The following is a 22,748-nucleotide window of genomic DNA, read 5'->3' as shown; positions in this document are numbered from 1 at the left end:
CCAGATAGCTGGTAAAGCGTCACTTCTGTATGTTCTGCATGGCTCTTCAGTGAAGAGATTAGCACTTGCATCAGTAGACTGAGTAAAGGGCGCCTTCACCACTGCAGGCGGGAGCACCCAAACCACTGAGAGCCCAAATTCAACAAAAGAGCAGAGTAAGGGTGAACTTGCTCTCTCTGCTTGAGCAGATGCATCCGTCTTCTCTTGCTTTGGGACATCTGACATGGGCACTACTGGTTCCCAGGCTTTCGAACCCAGACTCAACCATATTCCCCGTTCTCCATCTTGCAGACGGCCCACCTGACAGATCGTGGGATTCCTCAGCCTCCATAGCCAGATGAATGAGTTTCTCTGCTAAGAGCTGTACACATATCTCCTATCGGTTCTATTACTCTGCAGAACCCTCACTAATACTATGACGTAACAAATTAAAGGAAATTACAGTCTAGGAGAAGTTTGTCATCATACATGAAATAGACAATGAATTAGTATCCTGAATATCACATAACTTCTACATAACAACAACAAAAAATAGTCAAACCAAAAAAAGTAGGCAGAGCTTTAGAATAGGTAATTCAGAAAAGAGGAAATCCAAATGGCCAATAAATACAAGAAGATGTGCAGGATCACTAGCAATCTGAGAAGCTGTTCTCTGCCCATTTCGATTCGGTCTGACAATATAAAACCGTGGGTCAAGATCGGGAGAAACCAGAACTCTCCCACACTACCAATAGAGCTGGAAATTGGAGGGCAAGGTGGCTTTTCCTAAAAAGTTAAAAGTGAACATAAATACAACCCAGAAATCCTATATACAAAGCTGTTCTGTGAAGCATACTTTGAAATAACAAAGATTTGCAAATAACCCTATTGTCCATCAGCACCAGAACGAATAAAATAAAATAAATTACACAGATCTAGTGGACTTCGTTGAACTAACTAGGGACTATAGATAGGAAAGTCTTTAGATCTTGATACTGTAATATTGACTTTTTTAAAAGGTGATGGTGGGGGTATGTTGTTTAAACCACACAACATACTCCTTTCCGTTTCGTAGCCTTTTGTCTCCAAACTTGATGAATATACACTGGACTCGTGATTGTTATTTCTCAGAAGTGGAGAGAGGCCTAGGAGAGATCGTGGCAGTGAGAACAAAGGTGGCTCTATCCTTGCCTTTATTTAACTGTCATTGTCAATGTCCCTTGCTTTTCCAAGATTAAGTATAGCAACAACTTACTGGACATGGAAGAACAGCTGGATCTGGGCATCTTTTCTTGAGAAGAGTGGTCCAGATTGTGAGTATCCAAATTGAGTGTGTCACTTGCCTTGAAATAAAATAGAATTTTTAATAGAATTGCTTGATGAACCCCCTTCATTACCACCCTCAGCTCCTGATCCTTTCAAGAAGACTAATCATTTTATAATGGAAATATAGTTGATTTGCAATATTTTGTTAGTTGCAGGTGTACAGAAAAGTGATTGTTATATACATATTTTTTCAGATTATTTTTCATAATAGCTTATTATAAGATATTGAATACACTTCCCTGTGCTATATAGCAAATCCTTGTGGGTTTTTTTGTTTTGTTTTTGTTTGTTTTGGTTTTTTTTTTACAAATCCTTATTGCTTATCTGTTTTCTGTACAATAGTGTGTATCTGTTAATCCCATACACCTAATTTATCCCTCCCCTGCTCCTTTTCCCCTTAGCTAACCACAAGTTTGTTTTCTCTGTCTTTGAGTCTGTTTCTGTTTTGTATATAGATTCACTTGTATTGTTTTTTAGATTACACAGGTAAGTGATATATTTGTCTTTTTCTGTCTTACTTCACTTAGTATGACATTCTCTAGGTCCATCTATGCTGCTGCAAGTGGCAATATATCATCTTTTTGTGGCTGAGTAATATTCCATGGTATGTATATACCACTTCTTCTTAAACCAATCATCTGTTGATGGCCCTTGGTGTGTTTCCATGTCTTGGCTATTGTAAATAGGGCTGCTGTGAACACTGGGGTGCATGTATCTTTTCGAATTAGAGTTTTCGTCTTTCCCGGATATACGCCTAGGAATGGGATTGTTGGATCATATGGTAGCTCTATTTTTAGTTTTTTTAAGCAACCTCCATACAGTTTTCCATAGTGGCTGAACCAATTTGCATTCCCACCAAAAGTGTAAGAGGGTTCCCTTTCATCCACACCCTGTCCAGCATTTATTATTTGTAGACTTTTTGATGATGGCCATTCTGACAGGTGTGAAGTGACACCTCTCTGTGGTTTTGATTTGCATTTCTCTAATAATTAGCGATGTTGAGCATCTTTTCATGGGTCTGTTGGCCATTTGTATATCTTCTTTTGAGAAATGCCTCCTTAGGTCAAGAAGACTAATTTAGGAACCAGTATACTGGTAAACCTAAACTGTATTTTTAACATTGCTACTCTTTATTAGGCAAAGGAAATTTTGTTTCAAGTATAAAAGTGAGTGAAAAACATAAGGAGTTTAGTGGAAGAAATATTCTCTGAAATTTATTTTTGTTTCTTGGCCTTCAAAACCCCCAATTTTGTTATCCTAGGCTATTTGGAGCGTGTATCTGCCGGGAAGAGATTGTGATATCCCTGAAATATAACAAGGAAAATTTCAGTTTCTAAAATTTAAAATGGCAATATGAGCCAGGCTACTGTCTTCACAGAGACTTTTCAGAGTTCCCTTATTTCTCTGCACTGCCATATCCACAACTGACCTAAATGAAAGGACCAAAAGCCCTCAAGATCTCAGTTCCTTACCACATGAACGTTTACTCCTTGCTCATATGAGATCTACTATGGTGCACTTGCTCTCCAGGGCTGCTGCCTTCCCAGTAATTCCAGTCTGCTTCCATCATGCGGTTCCACCCTCTCAATACAGGGCTTAATCATCTTTCCAGCCAAGCATCTCACTGCCATCCTCCACTGAGGATCCTGAGTTCAGTCTCTCAGCTTCAGTTTTCCACAGAATATACTACCACACAGTTGCCTAGCTGCATGGTGATAGGGATGAGATGTGGGCTTTTGCTACTCCTCAATCAGAACTTCAAACAAGTCTAACTTTTTCATTACTCCTGCCTTTAGTTTTACATGGTGCTTCAAATTCCAGAATCTTACTGAACTTCTGTAGGGGAGAGCTGGAGGGAAGAGAGATGTGGTTTGATTCTCTGAAGTGTTTCCTTCTGCATCAAACTATCATTTTCAATTTCCAAAATTGATTCTGAGTTTGGCCACTTCTGTGCATCTTCAACACTATGGCCTAAGTCAGTAACCATCAATTCTCACCTGCATTACTTAGGTGTTCTAACTAACTACTTCTCCTGCCCCCAAGGGGTCCACAGAACAATTAAGGTGATTAGTTAGATATGTAAAGTATATCATGTCAAGTGCTGTTTTAAACTTCCAATGCCTTCTCATTTCAAGTTGAAAAAAACTCAAATATTTCACATGAGCTACAAGGTCCTGCATACCCTGGACCCTGCCTCTCCCTTCTCAGTGCCCCAGACACAAATGAGCTTTCTCTCTATCCACACAAGAACACCAAGCTCTATGTCAGGGCTGTTACACTTGCTGTTTCATCCTAGTGGAAATCAGCTCTGGACCTTCCTTCTTGTCATTTGGGACTCAGAAAGGTCTCCTGCTCTATGAAGTATTCCCTGCCCACCGGAACCACACTGCCCATTCTGCACTAGCATCCCATCCCCTTTAATCTCTTCACAGAACATATGCCCACTTGAAATTGTCTTGTTCCTTTATTTGTGGATTTGTTTCTTGGGATGTATCAATGACCTAACCATGTGAAATATACATACAGCATTGAGAAGGCAGTGGAGACTTGCAGAGAAGATTTTCACATGCTGGCACTTTTTGTCCTCTGTTTGCTCATCTCTCCTAGCAACTTGGATCAGCCAAGTGCCAGGTGATTTCCACCAAGTCATTCTTTAGATAGGCCTGCAAACAAAACCCCCCAACCCAGCCAGCCAGCTGGAACCCAACAATCAACCCCAAACTCACTCACCAACATCACACAAGGCAACAAGCTCAGAAAAATAAGTTTTGCTTGAAATGTTTTGATACAATTATTAAGAAAAGTGCAGAAAAAACGACCACCTCTCCGTTGACTGACTGAACAACACAGAAAATAAAGTCAGATTTTAACATTCTGGTTACTTTTAATATATTTAATAAACTCAGATTTTAACATTCTAGTTACCATACTGGCAGAGTACATATTTTCAATACATCAAAGACTCAGAAAGATTATCAATTATTATCTTAGTCTCTACTGACCTAATTGGTCAAAAGGACCTAGTTTGGCAAGAAAAGTGGGAAGAGAAGGGGGAAGAGGAAAAGGAGAGAGACTGGAGGGTAATCAAAGCCCAGGGTTCTTTAGAAGTTCAGCAGCGTCCAGAGCTGGCCCACAGGATGGGAGTGTGAGGTAGATTGGGCTCTGGCGACCTCAGCAGGACCTAGTTCCCAGAGCCACTAGAGTGTCCAGTGCATGAAACCTCAGTTTGTGACACAGGAGTTAGCGGTGTCCAAGCATTCCAGGGTCTGGAAGGAAGAACAAACTTTGGAGAATTTGGTAAACACCACAGACCCAGCACGTCCAGCGGCAGCACAGGAGGCACTCTCACGCAAGACTAGTGACCTGCAAATACCCAAAGCTCTGAAATGTAAATATGACCAGTCTCAAAGGATCCCCACGCAGGAGCAGTGGGGTAGAAAGGCATCCCCTGGGCTTAGGGGACGGGGCCACAACCACAGCCAGAAGCCGTGGCGGGATGCTGGAGCCCAGGGCTGAGCGGGGCGGCGCTGTCCGGCGAGGGTGCCTCCACAGGCAGGGGCGGAGCCTCTGGGTCCTGATCTGTGTCTAACGAAAGCCTCCTCTTAGCCCTGGGGGGAGCAGCTGGCTCCTGAGGGCCCTGTTCCCAAGGACGACGACGAGGGCCACATCTTCCAGCTGGGTGGCGATCCGGGGCGGATGGACCTGGGGTCGGCGGCTGGGTCGGGCCGGGCTCGCCGGAGGTGCTGGTGGCCGCAGCCCCGAACTGGGCGTCAGAGCAAGAACCCCGGGCCGGCGAGGGGCGCCGGCACCCAGCACGCACAGGGACTCGGTGGCTGGTCCCAGCGCCCGCGGCTACAGCCCTACGGGGGCGCAGAGCGCGGCGGGGCAGGTGGTGCCTCTGGCCGAGAGCGGCTCCCAGGGACGCGCGGACCTCCCTCCAGGCGTTCAGGACCTGGCTGTCGGGCGCCGTGGGCTGCGTGTGGTCCACCACGGTCCGCTCCTGCCCGCGTTTCCACAGCTCGTAGCGCTCCGGTTGCAGGATGCGCACGAAGGCGTCCATGGAGAAGGCGACCCGGGCCTCCCCGCAGCTGCACTGCGAGGCCGCTTTGCCATAATCGATCCAGCGCGGGCAGGCGAAATTGATGGCTTCCGCGCAGTTGAAGCCATGGTTGAAGCCAGAGTGGTAGCCATAGGGAAAGGTCACGATGAACTCCCCAGCTTCCTGAGTGACCCGATCGAAGGGGATGCCGTTGTCCTTGAGGACCGTGGGCGAGATGAGAGCCACCTTGTGCCGCAGGAAGGCGTCACAGCCCCGCGCGCTGCCCGGGAAAAGCTGCCTGGCCAGGCGTTCCAGGCGCCGGCCGTGCTCCGGGGGCACCGCGTACCAAGTCTTGGGCTCCCCGAAGTGCAGGTAGTTGATGCTGTAAAGGTCCATGTCCTCCGTGTGCCAGGCGAAGGCGGTCTTCCACATGCCGAAGTACAGGTAGGGGGTGTTGACGCCCTCGATGACCACTCCGCACTCCTGCTCCAGCAGGTCCTGAATGGTTCCCAGGTGTCCAAGGTTCCACTGCTCCGTGCTTTGATCGAATAAGGAGCCACTCACGTCCGCACCATATACTGGTGAATCATAGAGGCGTGTTTTCCAATATTTTCGCTCCAGGTCCTTAAAATCAAAGTGTGGTGGAGTCCGGTGTTTTTCACTATTTGCTAAGTGGTGGTACTCACCCACGGTCATGGCTTTCTTCTTTTTGTGGTATTGAGTAAACACACCTGCCTGCCCAGAAGTCACCTGCTGGAGGGGAGCGGCTATTAAGATGTCATTGATATCATCATAGGTCTGTCTGGCTTTCCAGTCCTTGGGTGGAATGATCTTCGCCACGCCTGCTCGGTGTGCACCTTGGGATTCCATATAAGCAATGTATTTATCGAAATCATTAAACTCTTCTCTGGTTGGATGAAATACCATTATTCTACAACTTGGGTTCTGGGCCCAGTTGGACTTAGACTTCATAGCTTTCATTAATAAGCAGGAACCTCCCAAGTTCTGATGTATGTTCTGGGCAGGTGAGGATGCTGGAAAACACTACTTTTTCAAAAATGGGTTGGAGTATATCAGCAGGAGCCCGCAGTAGACTTTAATGCAATGAGTTGATAATATTTCTTAGGCTTGCTGATTCTCCAGGGGACTCCACGCTGGGCAGAAGCCTTGCTCAGGACTGATGCCGGCTGAGCCTGCAAGTCTGTGATGTCCTTGGTTGACACTTGGCTCTGTCCTCTTGAGATCTAGTGAATCACCCAGCCCTGGCTGGGTATCCCAAATGCAGTGTCTTCAGGGCAGAATTGAAAGCAAAACCTAAAAAGAAAAAGAATAGAGACAGGTTGAAAACTGATGGTTGGAAATAGTTACAAGGGAACCACAAAGAAAACACCACCATGGGCTTTAATTGCATATTCAAATAAAGGCGAAAATTTCATAAGTTTGACAATACAAGAAATGGTGTTGTTGTGAACAATGGAAATTCTTGTACTCTAGTAAGGAGAACGGAAATCATTACATTCACTTTGAAAACCTATTTGGACAGTATCCACTAAAATTGAACTTACCCATGTGCTATGATTCATGCCTAGGATATGTGTATGTCTGTGCAATGAAAGTCAAGTCCAAGAATGTTCAGAACAACATGATTTCAGTAGTCAAACACTGGAAACAACTCAAATGCCAGTCAACATTAGAATGGATAAGTACATTGTAGTATATTCATACAATGGAATACAATACAGGAATGAGATCAACAAAAACTACATGAAAATTAAAGAATAATTCTATAAACATAATACTGAGCAAAATTATCCAGACTCAAAAGAAGACCTATTCTATGCTTCCATTTATATAAAGATAAAAACTACCTATAAGATGATGATATTTTTTGGTACCAACATAATCTATGTTAGAAGTCAGAGTAGTGGTTACCTTTTTGAAAGAGAGAGGTTGTGAGTGGGGCTGTGAGGAAGTCTCTAGAATAATGTGAATATTCTGTTCTGAACCCAGGTACTGGTTACACAGCCATCAGAATGACTCATTGTCATAATTCTTCAAGTTATGATGATTTTCACAAATTTCTATGAAATCAATTTTTTAAAATTTATTTAAATTATTTAAATAAATTTAAAATTATAGTTTAGGGTGAAAAGCATTAAAATAGAATGATATCTTTCATTGTACCAAAAGGAAAAAGAAGGGTGATTGAAAATATATGAACTAAACATTCAATTGAAGAAACTATAAAATAGAAGAAGAGAAAGAAGGGGTAGGAGTAAAAAAATAACAAAGAATAAAGACAAAATTAACGAAAGAAAACACATACAAGACAGAACACTGATGACCAAAAATATTCTTGGAAGAAATTAATGATAGCAATACACCATGGGCATAACTGAGCATAAGAAAGAAGGGGAAAATAAACCACTAGGAATGAAATAGTGCACAAAAGAATTTTTAAAATCTCGAAAGAGAATCTTAGAAGAAACTTGACAGCAACACTTTCAAAAGATAAGAGAAAAGAATAAATTTCTGGAGAGGAAACATATCCAAAATGGATGCAAGAAACACCAGAAAGCTTGAATAACACCCCAGTATAAGAAGCTGGTTCAAAGTATGACCCCTGAAAGTCCAGGAGACACATCATTTTGCATGTGAATCTAGAAAACTTTCAAGAAACAGTTAACTCTTATTGTGCAAATTGCTTCAGAGTATAGAAAAAGTTGGAAAGCTACTCAGATGAGGCTATTCTGCTCTCTGATAGCCAAACGAAAAAAGGACAATAAAAAATAAAGCTACAGGCCATTTTTGTTTATAAGCATAGAGGAAAGCATAAAATGGAATGTTATCCAATGAAATGCAGCAAGATAGTAAAAGAATAATACATCATGACCAAATAGAAGGCAAGTATGATTGAACATTGGAAAATTTAATGATATAATTCAGAATATTAACAAAGTAAATGAAAAATATCATCATCTTATAGGTACCAAAAAAGCATTTGATGAAATGGAAAATCCATTCATGATTTTAAAATTCTTACTTGCAAAGCATCAAGAGAAACTTTTTTTTTGTAAGATAAAGAATTTCAAGGTAAAAAATAGCAATGATCATTCTTAACAGTGAAACAAAAGTAACATTCTCATTAAAGTTAGGAAAAAGAGATGCATCAGCATGAAAAGCTGCTCAATATCACTAATTATTAGAGAAATGCAAATCAAAACTACAATGAGGTATCACCTCACACCAGTTAGAATAGGCATCATTAGAAAATCTACAAACAACAAATGCTGGAGAGGGTGTGGAGAAAAGGGAACCCTCTTGCACTGTTGGTGGGAATGTAAATAGATAGAGCCACTATGGAGAAGAGTATAGAGTTTCCTTAAGAAGCTAAAAATAGAATTACCATATGATCCAGCACTCCCACTACTGGGCATATGCACAGAGAAAACCATAATTGAAAAAATACATGCACCCCAATGTTCATTGCAGCACTATTTACAATAGCCAGGTCACGGAAGCAACCTCAATGCCCATCGACAGACAAATGGATAAAGAAGTGGTGGTACATATATACAATAGAATATTACTCAGCCATAAAAAGGAACGAAATTGAGTCATTTGTTGAGACGTGGATGGATCTAGAGACTGTCATACAGAGTGAAGTAAGTCAGAAAGAGAAAAACAAATATTGTATATTAACGCATGTATGTGGAATCTAGAGAAATGGTACAGATGAACCGGTTTGCAGGGCAGAAGTTGAGACACAGATGTAGAGAACAAGCGTATGGACACCAAGGGGGAAAAACCGCGGTGGGGTGTGGGTGGTGGTGTGCTGAATTGGGCGATTGGGATTGACATGTATGCACTGAGGTGTATAAAATTGATGACTAATAAGAACCTGCAGTATAAACAAACAAACAAACAAAAAACAACTAATACTAAACTTTCTTTGGGTTATTTGTATGGAAATATGTTAATATAAAGGTTTCAGACATTACATGAAATTTCCAGAAATCTTATATCTTCTGGTCTAATGTTATAAGTCATAATTCTAGTTATTACTTTAAAATGTATATCTCAGAAATAACAAAATTTCCTTGTCAATTGCATTATTATGAACTTTCATCCAATCTTTAACCGTGGTCATTTTCAAGTCTTTTGTCATTTACAGACACTTCTGGGTGTACTCTGATGCTTTTGCAAAAATGTTCCTATAAAAGGGTTTCATCTTCAAGAAATTCATGGAAAAGACTCTGACAAGTACAGGTTCTGGTAACTGACTATACTGCTGAACTGAATGAATAAGCATGTTCAGAACACTCATGGAAAACTGATGAATTCATAAACGTGCTAACAACAGATCAAGATGAAAAAAAAATTAATTAGGTGGGACTGAGTCAACTTATGAGGATGATTTAATTTTTGTGACTTTCTGTTTGAATTAAAAAAAAAAGAAATCCCACAAGGACTCAGAGGCAAAAAATATACAAATCAATTTCCACTGCAAAGTAAAGGAGTTGTTACAGTGGAGGATTGCTGGACTGAATGTCAATATTATGACATAGTATGAGTGAGTTTCGTGTTGGGTAATTGCAATCGTTGCTTTTGTTGTGGTCATCCATTTACAATGCTTGGTGTCAGTTTATTTATCCCTTATAAAAATAAAATACAGTGTGTGTGTGTGAAAAGAAAAAACATATTGAAAACAATGTGAAAAATAAATCTCACCATGTACACTCCACTTTCAACTTGAACTGTGTAGAGCAAATGTAATAGTTATGATTTAGGACAGAAAATATATGTGTACAAATAAGAAAACAAAAAAATAACCAAAGCAAACTATCTCATTAACCCAATTTCAAGTGCTCCCTTATTACTGTTTCCTAATCCTCTTAAGCTCCCCTAATTTCCACCATTCAAATATTCTCTCTCACTTTCCCCTGTCCTCAAACTTCAGGCGCACCTATTCCACCCCACTTAGAATCCTCCGAATATCCGAAAAGTCCCTAAGTGATCTGGCCCACCATCACCTCTTGACCTCACCCCTTTCTACCCTGCTCCTTGCTCTCTCATTCCAAACACATTCCTGGCTGTGTCTCAAAAAAGGCCGGTATACTCTTGTCTGAGGGTCTTTGCACCCAGGCAACTCTCAAGCCTCAGCCCAAACATCACCTTTTCAGGGAACTCTCCTCTGATTGTCTTGCTTTGGATAAAAGTAGAGACGATTTTCCTTCCAGGAAAACAGGTACTCTCTCAACAAAACAGTTCCAAATGAAACTTGAACTGATGGTCAGTACCCATGTATCTCTTCCAGATATACTCACATCAGCGCCATGGTAACTCCAACATTGCTGATTGCATCACAATGGAATCCAACTGGCTCTTCCAACTGTCTACTAAAAGGCCTCCTTTTTAAAGTTATCAGCCCACGAAACACAGGTATTTTACCTGAAATTTTTCCTTTAAGATTTCTTACAAGAAAATAAATGAGATCTAAATATTATACAAATTTCAGGTTCCTTTTAGGTCCAGAGGGATCTCCCTGGGAAAGCTGCCAGAATGGGAGGAGCTAGCACAGTTGTCAGGGCATTAAACACCACTAGTATTGGGTCAGCACAAGAACCAGGGAGAGGAGAAGAAAACCATGCTACAGAAATCGGTGAGGAAGAGCTCAAATGCCTTTAGAGAACAAAGGCATTTCATCTTCCTCACCCTGTAGTCTCCCCAATAAGACTTCGAAAGATCAGCTTGCCTGCCATTGTGCCAAGTGATAGAAACTCCCCACATCTCCTATGGTCTGCAAGAGGTGCCAGAGGTCCCTATATCTTATCTGGGGTCCATTCAAGACAAGAGGAAGCTGGGGCTGGGGCCCAATCCTCTACCACCCCTCTCCCCAAAGAGGTCAGCACAATTGGGCTTCAACATAAAACATTTCTCCTTTGGATCTGGGATCAGGGACAAAAAAATAGCCAAGGAAGGGCTTGCTCTCTGTGACCCCTGCTGGTAGCTTTTGTAAGAGTGCATCAAAGGAATGTTTGCTGCAGACCCGAAGACTGGTGGCAGGGGCCCTTTGAGTGAGCGGTAGTAGCTCTGTGTACCTCTGCCCTGGAGCCTCATGCACCATGGAACATGCAGAAGGTAGGTAATGGAGGATTAAAACACTCTTCTCTTTTTCCAACTTTAATGTCAAAGGATCAAAGAAACAATCTCGAGGTTTCTATAGAATTTGTTGGTAATAAATGGTGGGGAGGGGAAGTGGTTGACAATCTAGTTCATCCTTGAGGGAGTGTGACAAATGCAGTTCACTTAGCCTCTAAAGATTGGGTGGAAGTCAAATAATCTCTCTCTTCCTATTCCAGAAACACCTGATGAGCACTCAAGGGTCTTGGGGATAGATTGTTATGAAGGAGAAGCATTGTTCAAACATGACCCTAGATGTTCATCCTAAGATGCCTGAACAATAGGCTAGCCTAGACTCCTTCCATGACTGGAGGGCTATAGCATCCAAAAGGGCCCAAGGTCCCCAGGTGCCTTCTAACGTACAGGGCTGCTGGCTTTCCCGGAGAGCTCCTGTAAACGGCTGGCATGATATCTAGGCCGCTTAATTCCCCAAGCAGTCCGAAGCTCCCTTTCCTAATAAGGTTGCTGTCTTCAAAGCCCTATATGAAGGAAGAGCACTGGGGAAGGGGCCTCCACTAGAACAAAACCCTCCTCAACATGGGATGCCTCTCCATGTAGACGCTGAGGAAATGCAGAGCCTATGTGTGCCTTGGTCTTGATGTGTTTCCTGAACTCATATTGTATGACTCTGTGTAACTGTCCACCATTGACAAGGGGACCCAAAAGATGGGAAGAAAGCAAATAGTAAGGTTGCATCAGGGTTCGGGTTTTCCAGCCATGTGTATCTCAAGGAGAGAGGAACAAGTGTCTTGATGGATTGGATGGAAGGATAAGAGAGTGATTAAAATGATGGACCAGTAAATTTATCCTGGGTAAAAAAGGAAATGAGAACATGAGGGCAATGATGGAGAATGAAACAGTGCTCGATTCATGGGCTAAATGTCTCCATTAGGTGAAATACTTGTATTAGAACCCTAGGAAATGTAAGCTAGCAAGAGAATGGGATGCTTGAAACATAGCTGGTACTCTCAGTATTCCCATTTTATGGAGGAAGAAACTGAGGTGTAGAAAAATTTATATTTAACTTCATAGCTTGTGTTCTCAATCTCTAGAGTTATTTTTGTGCTTGTCTTATCTTCCATATAAAACTGCTTTGAGAGCATTGTCTAGGTCTTGTTCATCATCAAATTTTCCAAGGGATCTTGGTACTCTATATGGTGCACACTCCAAAACTTTTTATTAAAAAATAAGTATCTAAAATCATTTGGCGCACACTGCAGTCTCTCTCCTCTTGGTTACACCCCATCTTTCTCCCTACTCTCCTATCTCAGGGGAAGAGAAGGTACTCCCCCTCTCCAGAGCTAATCTTGCCATTTAAACTCCTTAAATTGACACCTCCCATGCATTCCAAAACTACGGTTAATTAAATGATCACTATCACCTCTGTAAAGAGTTAAATCATCAGTCATCAGTCTGCTTCCTGATTTAAGCTACATCCTTTCTCTTACCTTCCTTTCAATACCAAACATGTCAAAACATAAGCAAAAATAATCTACCTTTACAAAAACATTTCCTCATCTCTCTCCTCTTCTGATTCTGACCCCACTTCTCCACTGAAATTGATCTCTGTCAATCATCACATTGTCTCCCAAGTGCGCCTCCATGGGTTACACTTTATCTCTCTACATCATTGATTCATGGAACTCCTCCTTCCTCCTCAAATGTCTCTGACCTCTAGGGTACTGATAGTCTTCTCCGGTTCTTTTCTTTCTCCTTGGTTCCACTTCTTTTTCCACTATACAAATGCAGTCTTATTTCAAAGCTCAATTCTCATCTCTCTTTTAACTCTTTTTATTTCTCCCTTTCAATTTCCTTTTTCTGTTCATGGATTTCTTTAGTATCACACTCTCTCTCTTTAAAGATATTATTTATTGCCATAGCTTTCTCTAATAGCACTGACTTTCTCCTGCATTTCTGATTTGCTTTTCCTTCTTGACTGGCCACTGAGCCCGTGAAAACCAACTTGTTTAGTACAAATTGATCATCTCTCTCCTGAAATTAACTTCGTCCTTTAGAAATCTTTTTTTCTAAGGATGGGAATACAGTATCCTAGTTACCGTTGGCTATTACATCTCCCTCTCCCTAGACATAGAGTCGGTGATGTCAGGGGATCCCACGACAGTCTACTGTGAGGCCCCAGGGACACCTGTATACCCCAGGGAGGCTTCCTGTGCTCTCCTTCCTTATATAAGGACCCAAGGATCCAGCTTGCCTACCTCTCCTCCTTATAGCTGTCACCACTCAAGCTAGACCCTGAGGATCTACAAGTACCCGTCACCTGTATCATGTGATAATCTCCCCATCTCACTGTAATTTTTAATCTTAAAAATTCTTCTATAATGATTTTATTTAAAACTATATAAATATATAATCAAATTTTTCATTCTATATGAAAACTTCCTCTAGAGAAATGAAAACAGAAGAGTGAAACAATTTACAAGGAAAATTAATGTCAAAAATTTAAATCCCATGCTAAAGGTCTTTCCCCTAATAAACCCTAAAATGCTGATTATGAATATCACAGAGGCCCTCATTTCTTATTGAATTCTTAATAGACAACTAAAGCAAGCCTTGAGTTGAGTATTTGCTTTTGTTTTTCTTCTTGTTGGCTTTGCCACGTGGCATGTGGGATCTTCGTTCCCTGACCAGGGATCAAACCCGTCCCCCTGCAGTGGAAGCACAGAGTCCCAACCACTGGACTGCCAGGGAAGTCCCCTGTATTGTTTTATAAACTAAATGATTTCCTGTTTACATTTCTAAGGATCCTAGGAGGTATGCGGCCGGGCTACCATCTATATAAAATAAATAATCTAGATACACATTAATCTTCAGATATTGAGCATCCAAAGGAAACACTCTGATTCTGTAAGTGTAACTCTGTGCTCAAATCCAAACTTCTCAGAATTTGCTGGGTACAATTACAGTGATCCTTCAGTGCTCCAGACAAATGTCTTCTCTACAGGTCTCAGATGGTTGCTTTTACTGTGAAACCGCCTCCATGTTTCTTTCAATTGGAGCCACAGGTACTAGTTGAGAATAAGTACCCTTACATTTCAGTTACTCTTCCATTTTACCCTTATTCTTGGTATCCCCAGTAACACAGAAATTCTTCCTCTAAGGAAACTTGACAATTCTGACAATTGCAGAAAAGAATTTTTATCAGAATGATTAGACTTGATGGATTTCTGGAAATTAGGAGTCTTTCAAAAATAATTCCTCTAAGCTTTCCTGGGGTGTGTGTGTGTGTGTGTGTGTGTGTGTGTGTGTGTGTGTGTGTGTGTGTGTTTTAAACTGGGGAAGGTAAGAAGTGAAGTAAGTGTAATAAGTCCTCTCACTGTGGCCATTGTCCAGATTGCTTATTGTACAGATTGCTCAACAATTTCAGGACAGCAGGAAAGCCTTCTTGTCTTTCATGGTCCGTGCATATTTCAAAGCTATTCTTTCAAATGAGGATTGTTGACAGAATGCCTCAGACATTAGCCATTGTTTCTGCTGACAGCTAGTATCTAAATGCTGTTTAATAAATTTCTTCTCACATTAGAAAGTCTACTTACCATTTATTGAAAATAATTATAACCATCATATTTGATGGCTAAATAAATTTTATTGGATGGTGATATGTGACTCAACTTTCCCCCTATTATTGGACAGTTATTTTGGTTTTTACTTTTCCACAAGTATTACTAATCCCTTATAAATATCCTATATTTCAGTACCTAGATCAGTATATTTGGTAAAATATTAGTGAAATAATGAAATTCCTTGGATTAGATAACTAGAAATGGAATTACTGCATTGCAAGAGTTAAACATTTAAAATCCTTAACATGTATTGCCAAAACTTTCCAGAAACATATCACTTTACATCCTCACCATTAACTTTGCTCTGAAAAAAAATCTTTAATAATTTGGTAAGAAAATTATTGTGAAAAATTTTGGTGAAAAAGTGTAGCTCAAGTTTTAATTTATACTTCTTAGATTACAACTAAGATTGACTTGTTTTTCTTCAATGAATGCTAGCCATTTGTATTGCTTCATATCCTTTGCCCATTTTTCTCCAATATGGTTCTAGTGTTTTTTCTCATCTACTTACATGAACATTTTATATATTATGTGACTATTCTGCATATTTTACACAGTATATGAACATTTTACTTGTTATGTGGATATTTTCCATATTAAACCCTTTGTTTAATCTGTTCATAGATTTTTCCCAGTTTGCCATTTCTTTAATTTATATTTAATTTTAATTTTAAATGTTTTTCACATATATTTCAGTTTAATATATTAAAATGTTGAGTCGGCCTTTTCCTTTGTAATGCCTTTCATGGCCTTTATGTTTACAAAGTTAGAAAGTTATTTGCCCATCCAGAGACAGATAAATATTCTCTTATGGGGTTTTCCCTTTTTATATGTTAATTGTACTTTTAATTTTGATTTTAATTATACCTTTAATTCTAACTGGGGTTGTGGGTTTGTTTTATTAACTTGTTTTATTTTGTGAGTGTGGTACGAGGAATAAGGGAGATGTAAGCATGATTCCTAGGCCTAGTGTGCTGTGTTCCTCTCTATTAGTTTATAAGAGCTTTTCTTTGTCCCAGTGCTCTTAAATTTTTTCCGTCTCAAAATTCTGGTTCTTTAGTTTTATGAAAGCTTTTTAGTTACTTCTTTGACAACTTCCTCTAGTTTCTCCCTCTGTACATTAACTCCTGTATTTGGATATCAGACCTCATGGGCCGTTCCTCCAATTTTTGTGTCTTTTCTTCTTCCAATTTTCTATCCCTTTATGACTATGCTTTACCTTCTGAAATTTTTTCTTATCTTTATCTTGTAAACTTACTTCTATTGTCTTTTTCATTTCTCCTATCAAATTCTAATTTTTAACAGCTCATTTCTGTCCCCTTAGCTTTTTCAAGTGTACATAGCTTCCTTCCCTGTCCCCCACCATTGTCCTCTTTTTGTTTCACAGGTGCACTTATTTCATCTCTCAGAAAATACTAAAACCCAGACCCATATTGAGAAAGCAAGCTTCATGTAATAATCTTTACGTTTAAAATTGACATTGCAATCTAGTGTTTCTGTTGTGTTCTATTTTGTTCCCCTTTAAAAAATATGCTGCTGGCAACCCACAAAGTTGTTTCTATGACCCACGAATCGCTCATGTCCTGCAGTTGGAAAGAAATATTCTATAAATCATGTTGAGGCTTTTGATCTTGCAATGGTGGAGACACAATCACATTTGCTTTCTGGGCAGAAAGGGGCAGACTGGAGTGGCCCAGAATGAATGAAGAAAAACATGTATAAAGATCCAGATGAGAGATGGTAGCTTGGAGTGGGGTGGTGGTTGAGACAGAAGCAGAGTGCCTACTAGGGTGCCTTCACTCACATCTTCTTATTTAATCTTATTTCCTCAGTGTGCCACGTGGGGAACTGGACCAGAGCGTTCAGATGCTTGTCCAAGATGGCATAATCAGTGAGTCCTGAGCCAGATTTGAGCCAGGCCCGTCTGCTTCCTAAGCCTGGCCTTTCCTCTAAGTCACAGCAAATCCATGAGGTGAGCCTATATAATAGGAGAGAAATTGTCAGAAGAGCACATTTTAGAGCTTAAGAACCAATTCCTTGGAGGCTTCAATACCTGAAAAGGTTGACTATGTTTGGGCCCTGAAATGAAACCTAAATTTATTTGTTAATTAAAAAAAAAAAACAAGACACATACAGTGTGATGTCACAGTAACAACTAGACTTGGAGTCCCCTTTGATCTGGAGTTGATGACCCTGGTCACGAGGTACTTGTCCCTCAGCCAGGTCATCCTTACCCTTGTACACCTCTGTCATGTCCTCCATGGGAGGCTGTGAGGATTATGGTTTTCATGGGATTTTTTAATATTTATGTTACTATCTAGGATTATACATGTTCCCCAATGTCGATTCATGTTGTCAACTCTAAACATAATTAAACAACTAGAAATCAATCCCTCTCTTTCTCATGTTCTTTATACATGCTCTATTATGCTGCTTGTCATGTAAGGGTATTAATCATTCCTCTGTCTGTCTTCTCTACTAGATCGTGTACTTCGCGGAACAGGGTGGTCCCTTCTTAGTCTCTGGGTCCCATTGGCCACCACAGAGTCTGGAGTAATAGATGTCAAATTTGATAATTATGTTGTGTTTGAGAATATGCAGAATATAAAATTAAATTCTCAGTTTTTATGACTAAAGCATTTACATGATTTTTTAAATTGAATGCAAACTAAGACCACTTGACTGTTACTGAAATGAATAGCCCAGTTTGCCTTTTTTTTTTAAAGAAATTCACGTTCTTTTATTTATTTATTTATGACTGTGTTGAGTCTTTGTTTCTGTGTGAGGGCTTTCTCTAGTTGATGGCAAGTGGGGACCACCCTTCATCGCGGTGCGCGGGCCTCTCACCATCGCGGCCTCTCTTGTTGCGGAGCACAGGCTCCAGACGCGCAGGCTCAGCAATTGTGGCTCACGGGCCCAGTTGCTCCGTGGCATGTGGGATCTTCCCAGACCAGGGCTCGAACCCGTGTCCCCTGCATTGGCAGGCAGATTCTCAACCACTGCGCCACCAGGGAAGCCCTACATGATTTTAATTCACTGTTTTTCAAACTTTCTTGATCCCTGCACCCCCCTTTGATAAGCATAACTATCTCTGCCACTACTCCCCCACCCCCTTCGGCAAATTCTAGTTTTTCCCCAGACCCTGTCAGTGACCAACACGCACATAACACAGAACATTTGCACATCCCACAGCCAGGGCGATTTTGTCTACTTTAGTTCCTTTTAGTCTATAGTACAAACAAGAGAGCTTCTTTTTGTTTGCCTGCTTTCCAAAGATAAGTTATATGATGATATTGAGTTTACTTTTGCAAATTACAAACGTCCTCACCCCAAGATTCTAGAACACAGTATCTCATGGGAGTACCTTGATCTAATTAAAGTTTTTGCTGATAGCTCATTCTAGGGGAAGCCTGTCTTTCACAGCATCTTTATGAGCGATAATTCACTGTCTCCATTTGATCACCTCTGGTCCCTTTTCTTTGCCACTGATGCTCTTCTCCTGGGGACGAGGTTTCAAACCAGATCCTCTTAGGCCTCTGCACTCACACCCATGCCAATCCAACATCTGTCGGTAGCTGTCAGCAAAGACCTGAAGGGGAAGAATAATGGCTGATGTGGAATAAAATGACACTCTACTTGGATTTCAGTGGTTTGGTTGATTCTGTTCCAAGCTGTTTGAAGACATGAGTCAAAATCGACCCTTCTCCAGCCCTGCAGTTCTCACCACCTCATCTCTCATACCCAGTTTTTCATCCCTTCATCCCTGCCAATCCATTCTGCAGCTGGAGTGACTTCCTAAAATAAATCTAATGACATCATCCTACTCTTACAGCCCGTCAATCTCTCCCCATTTGCCTTAGGATGAAACCCTGCTCCCTACCTGACCCCCAAAACCACTGAGATCTGATCCCTCCCTCTTGGGCCTCACCTGGGCCTGTGCCACCTGGCCGTCTATCCTCTGAGCAGTGCTATTCAACTTCTTGCAGTTTCTACCACAGAGAGTGCTCTCTCTTTTCCCTGAGACTTTGCATCATAAAATACTTCCCTTGGCCTGGAATTCTCACCTTGTAATCCCATCCCTTCATCTCTTTCATTTAGCTTTTTTTTTTTCTTAAACACAATCCAGCTAAACATTAGTTCCTCAAGTCATCCATCTTCCTAACAAGTGTGTCCTCACTCACCCCTTGCCCTCCTCCTGCCTTACCTGATGTTAAGGGCCCTTTCTGATTGTGCCTTTTGTTTTTGCAGCTTCTGGCATCTTAGTTCCCTGACCAGGGATCGAACCCAGTCCCCCTACAGTGGAAGCATGGAGTCCTAATCACTGGACCACCAGGGAATTCCCTGACTGTGCCTATTAATCCCAGTATTTCCCCTGTATCTAACTGCTACCTTCCCCCTCAGACATAAACATAGTGCCTGCTATACAGTAAGTATTCAATACAGTGAGTAAATAAATGAATAAAAGAAAGGGAAAAAAACCCTTCCATGAAATTTCATTTGGAGTCTCATGGCTCTAGTTCATTCATTCATTTTCTAAATGTTTTAAAAACATCTACCATGAGCACTGGCTAGATGCCGAGTGTTCAGGGAGGAACGAGGTTAGACTTGGTCCCTCTCTCATGCCAGCACCTCGCAGGGCTCCATGGGTAACCAGAAAAGAAAGCAGAAGTCAACTGATGCTCTGCCTTAGACAGGGAAGGGCAACGCTGGGGAACTTTCATGCCACGAGTGAGTTCTGTAACGTAGACTTCATGCTGTGTCACCTCTAGCTCAGGGCAAGACAGATACAGAACTTTGTACCACAGAACTTGAAGTAGGTAGGGAAGACAGACAGACAGACAGACAAGGAGTTCCGATACAGTGTGAGAAGTGCTCTTTAAGAGAGCTATGTGCTATGAGGGCAGGGAAGGGTCGCTGAAGCTACTCTGGGGAGAAGTAGCTCTGGAAAGACAGTAGCAATGGGGTAAAATCATACTTAATAATGAGATATGGTGAAACTGTGGCTTGTATACTGGAATAATGATTAAATTTCTAGGTCCCTGAAGCTACTTCTTTGTCACTCCTCTCTGTTGATTGTCAAACACTTGTATGAAATTGACGGGTAAGGAGGAAATTAACCCCATTTGGATTATGAGGAGAGGCAAGGAGGCTGAGGAGTAGCTCCCATTTGGGTAAGGATGTCTGATTTATTTTCCTAATCATGACTAAACGTAAGAAAGCATACCAGGCTCAACCCTCAAGTGAGAAGCAGAAGGCCTCAGAGTCCAAAGTGGTGGTTGACACCCAAGCCAACAGGAGACTGAATCACGCTGTCCTGAAACTGTGGACAGAAGTGTCTTCTTTCTAGCAAAGCTACACCCTGGATGGTGTCTAGAAGTAACGCTAGAGAACTGCAGGCCTCATAGAAGGAGCCATGTGTCCACAGGCGCACTCTCACCCCATGAGCGTGCACTAAAACAGACACATGGTCCATAGAACTCCTGAGCACTTCCGGATTGCTCAGCTTTGGGATATTGGTCCAGATGTTAGGGGACAACTGCAGACAGGAGTAACTTTGAGTCTCCTCATGCAGAGAAACATTTAAAATAACTTTTCTGAAACTGTTTTTTTTCGGCTTTCCTTATCTGCAGGGAGAAGAGTGTGGTGGTTATGAGCTGGGCCCTGGCGTTCGACTGTCTGGGTGCAAATGCTGTGTGATCCTGGGTGCATTGTGGGACCTCCCTATGCCTCGGTTTTCTCATCTACAAAATGAGGATAAGGATAGAACCTACCTCCTACAGTTCTTTTAATTATGACAACATGCATTAATATACCATGTTTCATTGATTCTAAGACATGCATTTTTCACATTTTAACATGTCTGAAATTGAGGTGCAACTTACAGTCAATAGCATAGCATAGTTTAGTTGCCTCAGTGGTATGAAAAATAATGGTGTAGCTTATAATCAGTGGCATCTTAGATGTGATGAAATTCAGGATACAAAGAGCTTAGAAAAATACATAGCACATAAACAGTACTAAAAGAATCTTTAATAGATGGCATAGATATAAAATATATATAGCTCTTCTAAGTTCATCAGAGCCAACCTATATAGCTCATTTTTAAACAAATGTCCAATATCGCAATGGCAAATGATAACATGACTGACCCATTTCCCAGGAAAGTGAGAAGCTGCTCTTCATACTTGGCCTGGAGTTGGTGGAAGCATCTGGTACCCACCCCTTTATCTTAGCCAAGATCTCAGAAAGGTGATAGAACTGAGACCCACTGAGATGTGGATACCTTGGACAGGTAAAAATTTGATGCCTCTTTAGATCAACATTCTTTTCCTAATCATTTATTAGAGTGACTGGTACTCTGAGACCCAGCAGAGAAGTAGGATGTCTGACAGTGAGGCTCAGAAATCCAGCTCTCACCCCAAAGCTGCACACACCAGGGAACAAATCCAAAGCCCTAAGTTACCCAACTGCTCTTCTTAGGAGGATAGTGATCATTGGACTACCATTCCCCAAGTGACTAATGAGAGTCTTGTTTTCCAATTACAGACCCCGCTATCCCTAAGACGAGATGCAATAAACACATTTTCTAAATACCAGCAAATTTCCAGTGATGCTCTAGTGAACCTTGGAGACTGGTTCTATAAGCAACTCCTAAGCCTCCCCTACCAACTTTAATTCAGCTCAACTCTGGGCCCCAAAAGGAGTTTATTCAGGTGGCAGACACGCAGACATGAGTGAATGTTATATATTTAGACAGGGCATCAAAAGGAGCTTTCCTGACCTTTTGTTTCTTGCTGATTGCGTGTTCCCTTTTAAAATGTATTCGACTGTCAATGGGAGAAAGCAGAACATTCTGTTTTAAACTTCCACATTTTAAATTTTCTGCATTTTGAATAATCTATCTTTCATTTGTATTGTTTTGTTTAACTAAAACAAATATATATTGCCTTTGTATTATGAAAGTTTTTTTTTTTACTTTCCAGGAAAAAAAGGAAAATGAAGTTCAATTAATACGTTTATAATAGAAAGAATAATTAGAAAAGTAAAATTAGAAACTTATGCATGGGGCTTCCCTGGTGGTGCCGTGGTTGGGAGTCTGCCTGCTAGTGCAGGGGACACGGGTTCGAGCCCTGGTCTGGGAAGATCCCACATGCCGCGGAGCGACTGGGCCCGTGAGCCACAGCTACTGAGCCTGAGCGTCTGGAGCCTGTGCTCCGCAACAAGAGAGGCCGCGATAATGAGAGGCCCGCGCACTGCGATGAAGAGTGGACCCCGCTTGCCACAACTAGAGAAAGCCCTCACACAAAAGCGAAGACTCAATAGAGCCAAAAATAAAAATAAATAATAATAAAATAAATAAATTAAAAAAAAAAAAACTTATGCATGGTATGATCACAGTGTGTGAACATACGCAAAGGATAATAAAAGCCTGAGAAAAAGCTCACTAATTGCCTTTGCATGATAGGTAAGTAAAATTATTTTGTTTTATTTTTGTGTATTTAAAATTTTATACAGAAAAACTATCTTAAAAGAGAAAAAATGAAATTCTTTTTCAAAGCAAATAGTATTAAATTCAGTTGAAGTTTGGAAACCACTGTAGCTTTCGTAAATATACCTTTTTAAAAAACCCACAGGAGTAT

The 22,748-nt window shown here is 41.1% G+C and overlaps 1 long non-coding RNA gene and 1 pseudogene across 3 annotated transcripts; one reads left to right on the top strand and one right to left on the bottom strand.

Annotated features, from left to right (window-relative positions):
* Nucleotides 1-3,974: 3,974 nt before the first annotated feature.
* Nucleotides 3,975-7,202, bottom strand: LOC309604900 (lysine-specific demethylase 4D pseudogene; annotated as a pseudogene). The gene has a single exon. The product of its transcript is annotated as a lysine-specific demethylase 4D pseudogene (transcript).
* Nucleotides 7,203-7,220: 18 nt separating this feature from the next.
* On the top strand, nt 7,221-20,482 carry LOC309604955. Of its 2 annotated transcripts, XR_014231169.1 has the most exons (3): nt 7,221-10,786; nt 16,941-17,080; nt 19,357-20,482. It is a non-coding gene; the product is annotated as an uncharacterized lncRNA (long non-coding RNA). The 2 variants fall into 2 exon arrangements; XR_014231170.1 differs by lacking the exon at nt 19,357-20,482 and having other exon boundaries at nt 16,941-17,263.
* Nucleotides 20,483-22,748: the final 2,266 nt, after the last annotated feature.

The sequence above is a fragment of the Balaenoptera borealis genome, assembly GCF_965194805.1.
Source record: "Balaenoptera borealis genome assembly, chromosome: 11".
Classification (NCBI taxonomy): domain Eukaryota; kingdom Metazoa; phylum Chordata; class Mammalia; order Artiodactyla; family Balaenopteridae; genus Balaenoptera; species Balaenoptera borealis.
Note: the sequence above shows the minus strand (reverse complement) of the source record. Positions and strands in the feature narration are given on the sequence as shown.